This window comes from Dryobates pubescens, chromosome Z, assembly GCF_014839835.1.
Source record: "Dryobates pubescens isolate bDryPub1 chromosome Z, bDryPub1.pri, whole genome shotgun sequence".
NCBI classification, from domain to species: Eukaryota; Metazoa; Chordata; class Aves; order Piciformes; family Picidae; genus Dryobates; species Dryobates pubescens.
Window position 1 is genome coordinate 69,551,301 of NC_071657.1, and position 13,066 is coordinate 69,564,366.

The 13,066-nt window shown below is 39.8% G+C and overlaps 1 protein-coding gene across 5 annotated transcripts in view; it reads right to left on the reverse strand.

The window, feature by feature from the left end:
- SSBP2 (single stranded DNA binding protein 2) overlaps positions 1-13,066 on the reverse strand; it is a 208,509-nt gene that overhangs the window by 115,757 nt on the left and 79,686 nt on the right. The window lies entirely within an intron of this gene.

The window sequence follows — 13,066 nt, forward strand, 5'->3', positions numbered from 1 at the left end:
CACATAACTTTTGTATCCTTCACCACCCCTTACAACTTTCTTGCTGTTCATGCAGAAGTATGCATTTTTGTGGCTAAGGTGACCACTACTCCACACAGAAGATACATTAGGCAAACCCACCCATAATGAGGGTATAAAATTTTCCATATTATTTTCCACTCTTCTTTATTATGCAAGTCTTACAGAACCTTATTTTCCTGTGTTATCATAAATAATTTCAAACTCAGGTTTTTGGAGGTTTGTTTTTTGTTTTGTGGGTTTGTTTGTTGGGTTGTTGTTTTTTTTTGATAGCTAAGTTTCACACATACAGCTGACACCAAAATAAGCCATCAAACAACGTGAGAAGGTCAAATATAAAATACTTGTCTCAGAAAAGTTGGGTTAGTTTGAGCCCTGGGTTTATACATGATGTGAACAACTACGTAGTGTTTTGCATAGGTGGTGTGTTTTGGCAAACTTCTTTTTTTCATTTTGTGTACATATTAATTATGTAGTAATTATATTAATCTAGATTTGCTTAGGTATTAGGAAGGATTACCAATTTTAGTGATAAATGTGAAAACCAAAGAGCAGTATTCCCACAAATAGATACTGCACTCTAATCTGAAGGGGTGCTACAAGAAGGCTGGGGAGAGACTTCTCAGGTATCAGGTAGTGATAGGACTAGGGGGAATGGAATGAAGCTGGAGGTGGGGAGATTCAGGCTGGATGTAAGGAGGAAGTTCTTCCCCATGAGAGTGGTGAAGCCCTGGAATGGGTTGTCCAGGGAGGTGGTTGAGGCCCTGTCCCTGAAGGTGTTTAAGACCAGGCTGGATGAGGCTCTGGCCAGCCTGATCTAGTGTGGGGTGTCCCTGCCCATGACTGGGGGCTTCGAACTAGATGATCCTTATGGTCCCTTTCCAACCCTGACTGATACTACGACACTGTGATCTGGAAATACTGGAATTTCCCAAGGATGAATATAAAAAAATGACTGAGCTTCTGAACAACACAAGTTATGAACTGACTATTTATGACACTAAACATCCACCTTACAACAGAGACTGTTTAAAATTATTCACTCTGTGGGTATAGGCATTCACATACATGAAAATCTTTGATCATAAAGGGCTTAGCAGTCTTACTGGAGCATAACAAGATCCAGTAGCTGGAGGTTAAATTATATTGCTAAAACTGAGACCTTTTCAACACTAAATTCTATTTTCTAAAAGTCAGGACTATCAAACTCTGAACTCAGTCACTAAGAGAGGTCATGGGCTTACTACTAGCTGGCAGTCATTAAGGTGAGACCATGGCTTTCTTTAAAGTTAAGCTCTTATCTACCTTGAGAAGAAAATATTGGTTTGTGTTCACTGGAGCTCAATTTTCTCTGCTTCTTTCCTCCTTTCAATCCAGAGAGAACTGAGTTGCTTGCATTGCCCTCAATGTGTTTGCAGCACATCACAACACTCCATGATGGCACCATTCATAAGAAAACGTCATTCTTGATGGCTTCTGTCAGTACCTTGTGCTTTTGATTCTTCACTTTTCACTGAAGAAGGAAAGACTGGATATGATAAGGTAATGATGATCACTGCTCTGATGTAACAGTGACTTTAGAAGCTAACTTTTGACAATGAGATGGATGATACTTCATGGTTTGAGAAAGCCAGGAAGTTAGACTGATCCTTTCTACTTGTAATATGACCTTAATCACTGTTCTGGATCAGAACTACATATAAACACACTGCACAGATGTGCCTACTACCCACAATCATCTATGCCTTCTTCACCATTGTTATAATTTAATGCAGAATACAGATCCAGGCTTGTATTCTACTACTAAAGTTAATACAGAGTTAAGCAGGTTGGAAAAGACCCTCAAGATCATTGAGTCCAACCTATCACCAAACACCATCTAATCAACTAAGCCACGGCACCAAGCGCCTCATCCAGTCTCTTCTTAAACATTTCCAGTGATGGTGATTCCACCACCTCCCTGGGCAGCACATTCCAATGGCCAATCTCTCTTTCTGTGAAGAACTTCTTCCTAACATCCAGTCTGAACCTCCCCTGGTGCAACTTGAGACTGTGTCCTCTTGTTCTGGTGCTGGTTGCCTGGGAAAACAGAATAACCCTCACCTGCCTACAACCTCCCTTCAGGTAGCTGGAGAGAGCAAGAAGGTCTCCCCTGAGTCTCCTCTTCTCCAGGCTAAGCAACCCCAGCTCCCTCAGCCTCTCCTCATAGGGCTTGTGCTCCAAACCCCTCCCAAGCTTTGCTGCCCTTCTCTGGACACATTCCAGCAACTCAGCATCTTTCCTAAATTGAGGGGCCCAGAACTGGATACAGGACTCAAGGTGTGGCCTAACCAGTGTGGTATACAGGGTCACAATGACTTCCCTGCTCCTGCTGGCCACACTGTTCCTGATACAGGTCAGGATGCCATTGGCCTTCTTGGCCACCTGGGCACACTGTTGGCTCATATTCAGCCTAATATCAACCAGTACCCCCAGGTCCCTTTTTGCCTGGCTGCTCTCCAGCTACTGTGACCCCAGGCTGTAGCACTGCATGGGGTTGCTGCAGCCAATGTGTAGCACCCGGCACTTAGATGTGTCGAATCTCATGCCCTGGGACTCTGCCCAGACTCTGTCATTTGTCATGGCATGAAAGTATTTTACAAATTAGTCCAAATTTTTATACAGGTGAATAGTTCTCAGCTTTCCTAAACCTTTTTTTTTCCCCCCAAGTCTGCTGTTAATAAGCCTTAAGAATTATTTTAGTTTTTCATTTTTGCCCACATTAACTTGAAATGCCATTCTCATCCTTCTCATTTTCCCTTAAATACTGCTTGCCGAAATTCACATTCCTTAACATTTACCTCACAAAAGCTCTTCAAATGGCCATGTGTTTTTGTTTGAAAAGCACTTTACACTTTACTGGATAAGTGTCCCATCTTAACTCTCCTTCCTGTTTAATGGCACATTAACTTTAAAATAAACTGTTGGAATTCTCTTAAGTAACATCCAGACCATGTCTCTAGTTCTGATTTGGTTTTGTTTTCCTTTTTAACTTTTAACTTCAGGGTCTGCCTGACTAACTATCTAATCTTATTAAAATAACTTCCTCCTGTACCTTAGTGCTGTTGATTCTGTGTTGCCTTCTGGTTCTGTATCACCCCCCAGGATGTTCCATTTAATTATACTGCAATTAGTATTAAATTGGTGGCTCAGCCATTCCACCTCAAACTATTTTTTGCTGTTTAATAGTTTGCCATATTGTTTGCTATTTAATATTACATTGACAATAACATTGGCTCACCAACAAGTCCTTTAATATGAATAGCAGAAAGTTTTGTGCTAGCCACCCATTTAAATTCTGGCTAACTGAAGTCCTGCATTATTATAATAATTTAGACAAGATTACACTGACACTCCAACTCTTTATGTTGGTGTTTCAGTATCATTTTCTTAAAATGTATGATTGATTATGCAGCATACACAGATTTTTTCAGTTGGGGATGAAAATCTGAAAATTAGTGGCTTTAAATCCACCAGCTAACAATGCCTATGTAAAGAAAGAAGAAAAAATTTGAATAAAACAAGCATTGTTTGAGGGCTATGACTGACTGCTATTCCTCACTTTTGCACTTCCACACAGAAATGCACACCTCATCTAGAACTACAGCCAAAACCTTGTATACTCTGGCAAGCTTTGCCTCCAGGGGCTAATAAATTTCAGCCTGCCTTAAGGCCTTTTTAATTTGCCATGAGATTCCATGCCTATTATAACTTATTGTTTGCACTTTATTAAAAAAGCCCAGCTAAATCAGAATTTGATTGTGGGAGATATCATACAAACAAAAAGCAAGAGACACTTCTTACCACAAATTTATAGTTTAAACAGAGAAAAGAGATCTGAGAAAAAGACTGTTATGCCGACTTTACAGGGAGAATCTGATGAGATAGAGAAATGAAATCACCTTCATAGAGGAATTCTCCCACAAAGTTGAGCATTCTCCTTCCCCACTTTACACTTAGTAATTTAACTAAAACATTATCCTTTCTTTCTGGATTGCAAGAGATTGAATAAAATTAAATAACTGAATGTCCTCCCCTCTACCTCTGACTTTCATGTACTGAATGGTTCAACACACCATGATAATGTCATTGACAGAGTCAAAAAGATTGTCTATAATTGAGAAAGTTAGCCATGTTTAATTCCTCTGTTAGAGTAGTTAGTCTCTGTTAATAGAGTATTGTTTGTGGTATTTCTACAATATCTTGCTTATGTGGAGAGGATATTAGAAAAATCAGAAACCACAAAACCATTACAAAATATCATGATGCAGAACACAGGTATGCATGATACCTTGATGGAAGTGATCAACGTGTCTCTCATTAAGAGTCTATTGGTGGAAAAGGAATTCATTACCATACAAAAGAACTTAAACAACACACAGCAACAGCTGAGTATCCTCCTTAACGGCTTTTAACATTTGCACTGTTTTGCCATACAGATAACTTAATTATTAACTCTTTTGAGACTAATTGGAAAGACCAGTGACAACTTTTCTTCACTGTTTCTTTCACTGTCTGAGTTTACTTTAACATTCTTTGATTAAATACTAGAAATGCCATACTTGTATTATTTGTTCTGTATGCTAGCAAACATGTCTCTGTCATAAAGGACATACAGTGATGTTGACAATTAAGCCTGTCTATACATTACAAAGGAAATTAGTCACACACACCAAAGACACTGATTTTGAAACTGGAAACTACGGAAACTTTCACCAGGAATAACCTTCACAGAAGACTTTAAATATTTTTGTATAAACCAGGTATCCCAGAAGGGATGTGAACCAACAATTTGTCAACAGACATGTACCTTCCCATGACCTAAGTATTGTCAAAGAAACAGTATGACTTCTCTGAAGCAGAATAGTTCACTTTGTCAAAATTGGCTCTATCAAACTACACACTGCATTTAGTTTTTATGTGCATATTTATATAAGCTGTTCTATTTGATATCCCAACCTCTTTGCTCTAAAAACATTGATAAATATGAGCTTTTACACAAAGATACATCCCTGGACGTGTTCAAGAGGGGACTGGACAAGGCACTTGGTGCCATGGTTTAGTGGTCATGACGTCTTGGGTGACAGGTTGGACTTAATGATCATTGAGGTCTTTTCCAACCTTATTGACTCTATGACCCTATGACACATGTCAGATTTTAATCTATGCTCTATGGTCAAGTTAACTGTTGCCTCATTTAATGACTGAGAAGTATACTTCAGTCCCACCATCATAACTCAAAAGTTGATTTGTTGTTGTAGAACAGTAATTGGAGGATTAAACGGGTAAATTTGTTTCCCACCCCAGCGCAGATAAAGGAAAACTTCAGAGAATTGTTGCTACTCAGGTCTTGGCTTTTGCAAAGGAAAAGGATATTGAGAAATGGCCACAGGAGCAGGAAACTCTGAAAAGATCTCATCTGAAACACACTGCTAATATGAGATTACCCAAGGTATATCATTTCACTTATTCATACTTGCATTAGACTGCTAATACTGAATTTCCTTTGAATACTTAGTTCTTAAGACATAGCAAGCCTTAACCTGTGATGTTGAATCTCTTTTAAGGGGCTAGAGAATCATTCTTGTTGTGTACATTCTTTTAACAGTGTGCTCACCTCTAAAAAGTAATAGAAAGAAGAAAATATTTTGCCTTTTTGTTCTCTGTTAATTATTAGACAAAACTTATTTGCCTACTCCTTCAGAGTTTACAAGAAAAAGGAATACACAGCTCAGTCTGCATCCAGCATTCAGTTCATCACAGTATCACCAAGGTTGGAAGAGACCTCAAAGCTCATAGCTCATCAACCCAGTGTTTAAAAACTGTACACAACTGTTCCCTTTGGCAGTCTCTTGCTGGCCTCAACATGTCAGGCTTGCCACTACTTACAATAAAGATCTTCTAAATGTTGAGGTCCTTTTGACCTCCCGGACTCAGAATGGACTGCAACAGATTGACTAGTACAACTGTGCAGGGGGAGTCATAGAATCATAGCATTGTTAGGGTTGAAAGGGACCTCAAGGATCATCTACTTCCAACCCTGTTGCCATGGGCAGGGACAGCTCACACTAGATCAGGTTGCTTAGAGGAACATCCAGCCTGGCCTTAAAAACATCCAGGGATGGGGCTTCTACCACCTCACTGGGCAACCTGTTCCACTGTCTCACCACCCTCATGGGGAAGAACTTCTTCCTAATATCCAACATGAATCTACCCATTTCTATTTTTGCTCTATTCCCCCTAGTCCTATCATTACCTGACACCCTAAAAAGTCCCTCCCCAGCTTTCTTGTAGGCCCCCTTAAGATACTGGAAGGCCACAAGTTAATGAGAAAAGAGAAAACGCATTCAAATCTCCCTTCCTGAAGAAGGGAAATTGCTTTGTTTGAGACTTTATGTTCAATGTGAAATTACCATCAAAGAGGTTATGAACACTGTCACTTAGATGTAGTAGTATTTTCGCAGGCACAACTGTCTTCTACTTGAATCTCTGGGAGAGAATCTACTCTTAGATTGCATCATGGTTAACTGCAGATGTGTTAAAGGTACAGCCAAATGAATTTTTATAGTATATAAATATTTTCTAATAATGTTTATTAATAATTCTATTAATTTATATTATTTTTATATTATTCTAATCTACAAGCTCTTTCTGTTATTACTGTGTTCCCATTACTCAAAGAAAGTCTTCCAAATCTCCATAGAGAGGAATAATTCTTTATTTTTATTTTTTTTTAATGCTGCTGAGTGGAAACTATTTTCTCTTTTGTTTATTCTTTTTTTCCTGTGCTGTACATGAGGATGAACATCCAGGGTATTAAAATAACTCAATCATTGTTTTAGAAAACAAACACGTACACCCTAGGGGAATAATCCTTCCTGAATTTCTTCCTTAGATCTATCCAGATCCAGTTCTGAGAATTCTTTTTCTCCTACAGATGAGAGAGGAAAAGATGCACATACCCTTGTTTCTTCATGTTTAGGGTTTTTTTTTCCTTTGGTCTTCATACTCAATTGAGGAGTTTCAACTATACTTTGTTTCTTTAAATATTCTTTCCAAACTTCTCTTTCTAAGTAAGAGGAATTAGTCTTCCTATCAGTATCCCTTCTGGAAAATACAAAGAAATCAAACTAACAGTAAGACTTTGTGGCACATTTACTTACTATGACAAAAACATACTGACTCTGCCCTTTAAGGGTGACAGATGTTGACCAGGTGTCTGTTTGCATTCTTGAGAGACAAGGGATCACACCATGCTTCCTCTGCAGAGAACTGGTATAAAGTGGCAGGCAAAGATTCAGAGTAAGTGGAGAAAGGCAGTTTGTTACTCTAGAGTAAGACTGAATTAATTGCTTTATAAATCAGGGCACTTGCAGCTGCAAAGAAGGCCGCTGAATTCAAGTGCAAAAAAAAGTCAGGAAAAAATCCTAAACCACTGAACAGCAACCTTTGTGTCCTGCAACAGTGTTAATGACAATAATGAGACTTTATCTGGGAATTCTGAAAACAAATCTTAACTACACTAGGAATGGAAACGTGAAGTAGCTAAGTCACAAACACAAATTAACCCAAAACTCCAGAGCAATTTTTCTACCATACTTCAACCATGCAGGCCACAGCAGTGAACTGTATAAAAACTTGGTACCCAAGTTTTTAACACAATCAGCATACTAAATAACAGCTAAAATTTTTCAAACTCAGGCCATATAAGTATGACAATAATCATAAAATCATCTCCACATGCATTTCCATTATTCTCTCAACTATTTCTCCATAGCTGTCTAATTCCACCCCTACACTTTATACTTCCCTTGAGTTTGTACCTCATTTTCAAAACTACTGTTTGGACTGCTAAAGACACTACTGATCACAGCTCTACTTCTTAAATTTGCTCATTGGAAACTCAGTATTTTATTCAAAAAACATGCTAATAAAATGGGATGTGTCTTTTACTTCTCTGATTTATTTTAAAACAACTTACTGGGAATACACATCTTCCAGATACCATCTTTGATCATAAGCCTGCATTCTTCTCCAGCCTAAGGACCTGCAATGTCAAACTCCAATGATCTCCCTCTCAGGACTTTCCCTTTGTGTTGGTTTTGGGGTTTTGTTGGTGTGGGTCATTTTTTTACCACCTACTACCTATGACATTATCAATCACAAGATCTGAATAGAGTGATTGGCCATTGGAGTGTGTGGCCCAGGGAGGTGGTGGAGTCACCATCACTGGAGGTGTTTAGGAAGAGACCGGATGGGGCACTTGGTGCCATGGTTTAGTTGGCACCAAGCTGGACTCAAGGATCTCAAAGGTCTTTTCCAATCTAGTCAAGTTAAGTCAAGTCAAGTCTATTCTATTCTATTCTATTCTATTCTATTCTATTCTATTCTATTCTATTCTATTCTATTCTATGATTTGCAAATAGCAGAGCTATACGTAACTGGAAAAACACCTATTTTTCTGCATAAATGGAAAATGGTGTGTACTCTTCTGGTTTAATGTTAGCAGCAATTTTGTTATCTATAATTAGACATGAAGGTTATGGTCTTGCTGGTACTGCCTGACTCTACCCAAACAATCACTGTTGTTTGCTTGATCAGTCTTTCTCAGTTGTTGATATATATCTCTAACCTACAGAATAGCTCTGAGGTCACTACATGCCTTTCTGGCAACCAAATCTGACCTCATTAGGTCTGCAATGGGTAGATACCAAGAAACACAGAATGGTACAGGTGGAAGGAGATGCCCCAATCCAAACCCCTCTGCCAAAGCAGTTTCACCTAGTACACATTGCAAAGGAACACATCTAAGTGCCCTGTGATCCTCAAAATAAGAGACTTCTCTCTTTGAGTTCAAGTGAAACCTTGTTTGTACCAATTGCCCCTTGTCTTAGGCACCAGTGAAGAGCCCCATCCTCATGACCTCTACCCTTCAGATATTCATATGAATTTGTAAGGTCCCCTCTCACTCTGCTGTTCTCCAGGCTAAAGAGCAAATGGTATGCAAAACATCCTGCATCCAATAACATATGCTGTCCTTGATGCTGGTATCAAATTTCTTAAATGTAATTCCATCTTTTTATTCAGCTTGAGTAGAAGCAAAAGAAAATTACACATAATAAAATAAATTAGACATGTGGGTTAAAAAAAATACCTTTGCCAAGTTTTATGTATAAAGGAAAGAGAACAAAAGGAACTTTTTTGACTGGTTGTTTTTTCTATTGTGTCTCACTCTATCACTGCAGATAGTGAAATGAGGAGCACTTTGCTATTTACTCTGCTTTTTGGGTCATCATGTATCCTAAGGATGTTGACTTGCTGGAACATGTCGAGAGAAAGGTAATTAAGTTGGTGAGGGGTTTGGAACACAAGCCCTATGAGGAGAGGCTGAGGGAGCTGGGGTTGCTTAGCCGGGAGAAGAGGAGGCTCAGGGCAGACCTTCTTGCTCTCTGCAACTACCTGAAGGGAGGTTATAGACAGACGAAGGTTCGGCTCTTCTCACAGGCGGCCAGCACCAGAACAAGAGGACACAGTCTCAGGCTGCACCAGGGGAGGTTTAGGCTGGATGTTAGGAAGAAGTTCTACGCAGAGAGATTGCCCTTTGGAATGGGCTGCCCGGGGAGGTGGTGGAGTCACCATCATTGGAGGTGTTCAGGAGGAAACTTGATGGGGTGCTTGGTGCCATGGTTTAGTTGATTAGGTGGGTTGGATTGGTTGGACGTGATGATCTTGAAGGTCTAACCTGGTCTGGTCTATTCTATTCTATTCTATTCTATTCTATTCTATTCTATTCTATTCTATTCTATTCCTATTCCTATTCCTATTCCTATTCCTATTCCTATTCTTATTCTATTCTGTTCTCTTTCAAGTGCTGCACCTCCCCACAATATCTTAAATATTGTGTCTGATGGTAGAGAAGGTTGAGGTAGGTATCTGTGTAAGACCTGTCTGCACGAAACAAGAGCAGCAGCTGCTCACAAGCTGATGTGGAACAGAGCTTCCTTAAGACTAGCAGCTCTAAGAGCTTGTTCAAGCACTGCGTATCACACCATCCTCTGTAATGCCATGTTAAGACAAAAATTATTTTTCCTGTATGACACAAAGCCTGACTGACTCCTTCTGAAGAACTCCCAAGTAAGTCTTCCTGAAATAAGGTAAAACTAATTACAGTGTCAGGTAAATATTATTAATACTAGTTTTCTCAGCTACTGTAACACCTAGGACTCTGAACAGATAGATACAGCGAACCATGAGGACTGAAGAAAAAAAACAAGAGAAAATATTGACCAGCACCTGGGCAGCAGACATGTCAAATCATTTCCCCGATTTTTAATGTAAAAAATAGATGTAATAAAAAACCCTGACAAATAAATAAGAAAAACAAACAAACAACAAACAAAAACCCACCAGAAAGCCAGTGGAAAAAAATAAAACCCAAACCAAAATAAAATAAAATAAAATAAAATAAAACTGAGACAGATTTTAGGGATTAAGTAGGTAAGTCTGTCAACATTCATAGAGCTTCTCTCCATGCAAAAGCACTTAAGTGGCTGCTTGAAAATCTGTGTGGGAAGGACAAAACAGTACTATGGCAGGTGGTTAACTTTTCTGTAGTAAGTGGTAACAGAAGAGTGTGTTCTCTAAAAGGAATGGAAAGGAACATAGAATTGGCAACCAGTAGCATAGAATCATAGGATCATAGAATCACAGAATCATAGAATCAAGAAGGTTGGAAAAGACCTCAGAGATCAAGTCCAACCTATCACCCAACACCTCATGATTAACTAAACCATGGATTCAAGTGCCACATCCAATCCTTTTTTGGAACACTTCCAGGGACGGTGACTCCACCCTCTCCCTGGGCAGCACATTCCAATGGCCAATTACTCTTTCTGTGAAGAACTTTCTCCTCACCTCAAGCCTAACTTCCTCTGGTACAGCTTGAGACTGTGTCCTCTTGTTCTGGTGCCGGTTGCCTGGGAAAACAGACCAACCCCCTCCTGGCTACAACCTCCCTTCAGGTAGTTGCAGACAGCAATTAGGTCTCCCCTCAGCCTCCTCTTCTCCAGGCTAAACAACCCCAGCTCCCTCAGCCTCTCCTCATAGGGTTTGCACTCGAGACCATATAGCATATAACAAAGAATGAGATCAGGAAGATAGAAAATAATTTTTACCTAAGTATTCTGGATAAACACTGGTGCAACAAACCCAAATTTTTCAAAGCCAGTGAAAAACAAAATTCCGTAATCAAGACATTGCTTAAGTGAAGTGATGAGGTGAAGAGATGAGGAAAAGCTACCACAAGAAACACTGAAAGAGCACCTGGGAAGAAAGGAGATGAATAATTTTAGTGCACAGTTAAGTAACTAATGACACCGAGGGTGGGACAGATTGAACTGCATCAAGAGTGGGTCAAGACTTCAACATAACAGGTGAAATCTGGATTGCAGGTCTCTTGCCTTCAAAGGAGAGGTAGCCCACATGCACACAGCAACAGATGAAAAGCTGGTGGCAGACAGTAATAATGTGTCTCAAGAAAAAGAGAATTCATTGTGGTTTGGTTTTTTGTTGGGTTGGGTTGGGGGTTTTTGTTTGGTTTTTTTTTGTTATTGCTGCTGTTTGTGGTCTTGAATACAAGAGAAACCAAAAAACTTTAGTTAACAATCAGGTGGGAATGGAGATTAAGAAGAATTATTCACACAATGCAAGAGAAGGGAGCTGAAAAACTGGAACAAGCAGGAGAGCTAAAACCCCTCAGTGAAACTGACAACAAAACTTGAAAAGGAAAGGAGAGAAGGAAAGGCAAACCAAAAAGAGGGGAAAGGTCACACTACATGCTATCATGCTATTATTTTGTTATTTTTAAGAAGTCAGTGAGATCACACATGGAGACAGATAGGATGGAGAAGCCTAAGACTTCAGCACAAAACAAAAAACCAACCAAACCAAAAAAAACCCAAAAAACCAGCAGAGAAGAGTCAGATGAGATGGCGAGTAAGTCCAAGTGTAAAGCTGCTCAGGGACAAAGATGGCAGAGCTGGAAAAAAAGAGAGATAAATCTGTAGCAAAAGGAAGTCGGGCTGGTCACAGGATTTCCGCTAGAGATACTGCGCTACATGAGAGCAGGACTGGAGGAAGCGGATGTTGGGAGACTGCCAGGGCCTGCATTTGGGGGGGAGGGGGGGGAGAGGACAGCATAGTTTACCTAAGAGCTCTGTTTAAATACATGGTTAGAGAAGGACAAACCCAGGAGTCAGAGCAAACAGAGGTCAGGACCTGAAGTGTTTGCTTCTGCAGAACAGAATTTGCAGGGGATTTGACTGGCTGAGTCTTACTCTCAGATGGGGGGTGGAAAAACAGAAAAGAAAAAAAAAAAAGACATTACAACTGAGCATGCAGAAAACTGAAATGCTAATTACCTTAAAATATTCATTATCTCCAGGAAATCTCCCCTTTGATTTGGGGAATCCCAGCTTCCCAATGGCATAGAGCACATGCATGCAGAGCTAGAGGCTTGTGAGATATTTTTGCATGCCTAGGATACCAGTCCCTTGATGTAGACGCGGTTTTGATCCAGTACTCATTACAAGTCCTCGGCAAGAATAGTGATTTTTCAGTCTTCAGTTCTACATAGCAGCATGTCAACATTCAAGCAGTTCCTGCTCACATCAACCACACAGTCGCAGGCTTAAATACACACCTCCTCCTTCAGCGATAGTTAGGAGCAGTAACATAATCCAAATTCTGTGACAAGTAATTGTTTTCATCGTAAGTACTGCTGAAAGATATACACTTGACATCATTACACCAATAAAATATTGAAATTGGAGACAGCTCCATTTTCAGACACACAGATTATAACGCCTGCATGCAACAGTTATATTTACATACATATGTTTATACATCTTGCAGATCTAATTCAAATTGCATTGCAGTGCAACCCAGCAGTCAGTCTTTACTGGGGGGGAGGGAGGGGGAGGGGGCTGGGAAGTATGGAGAGTGGGGGAGT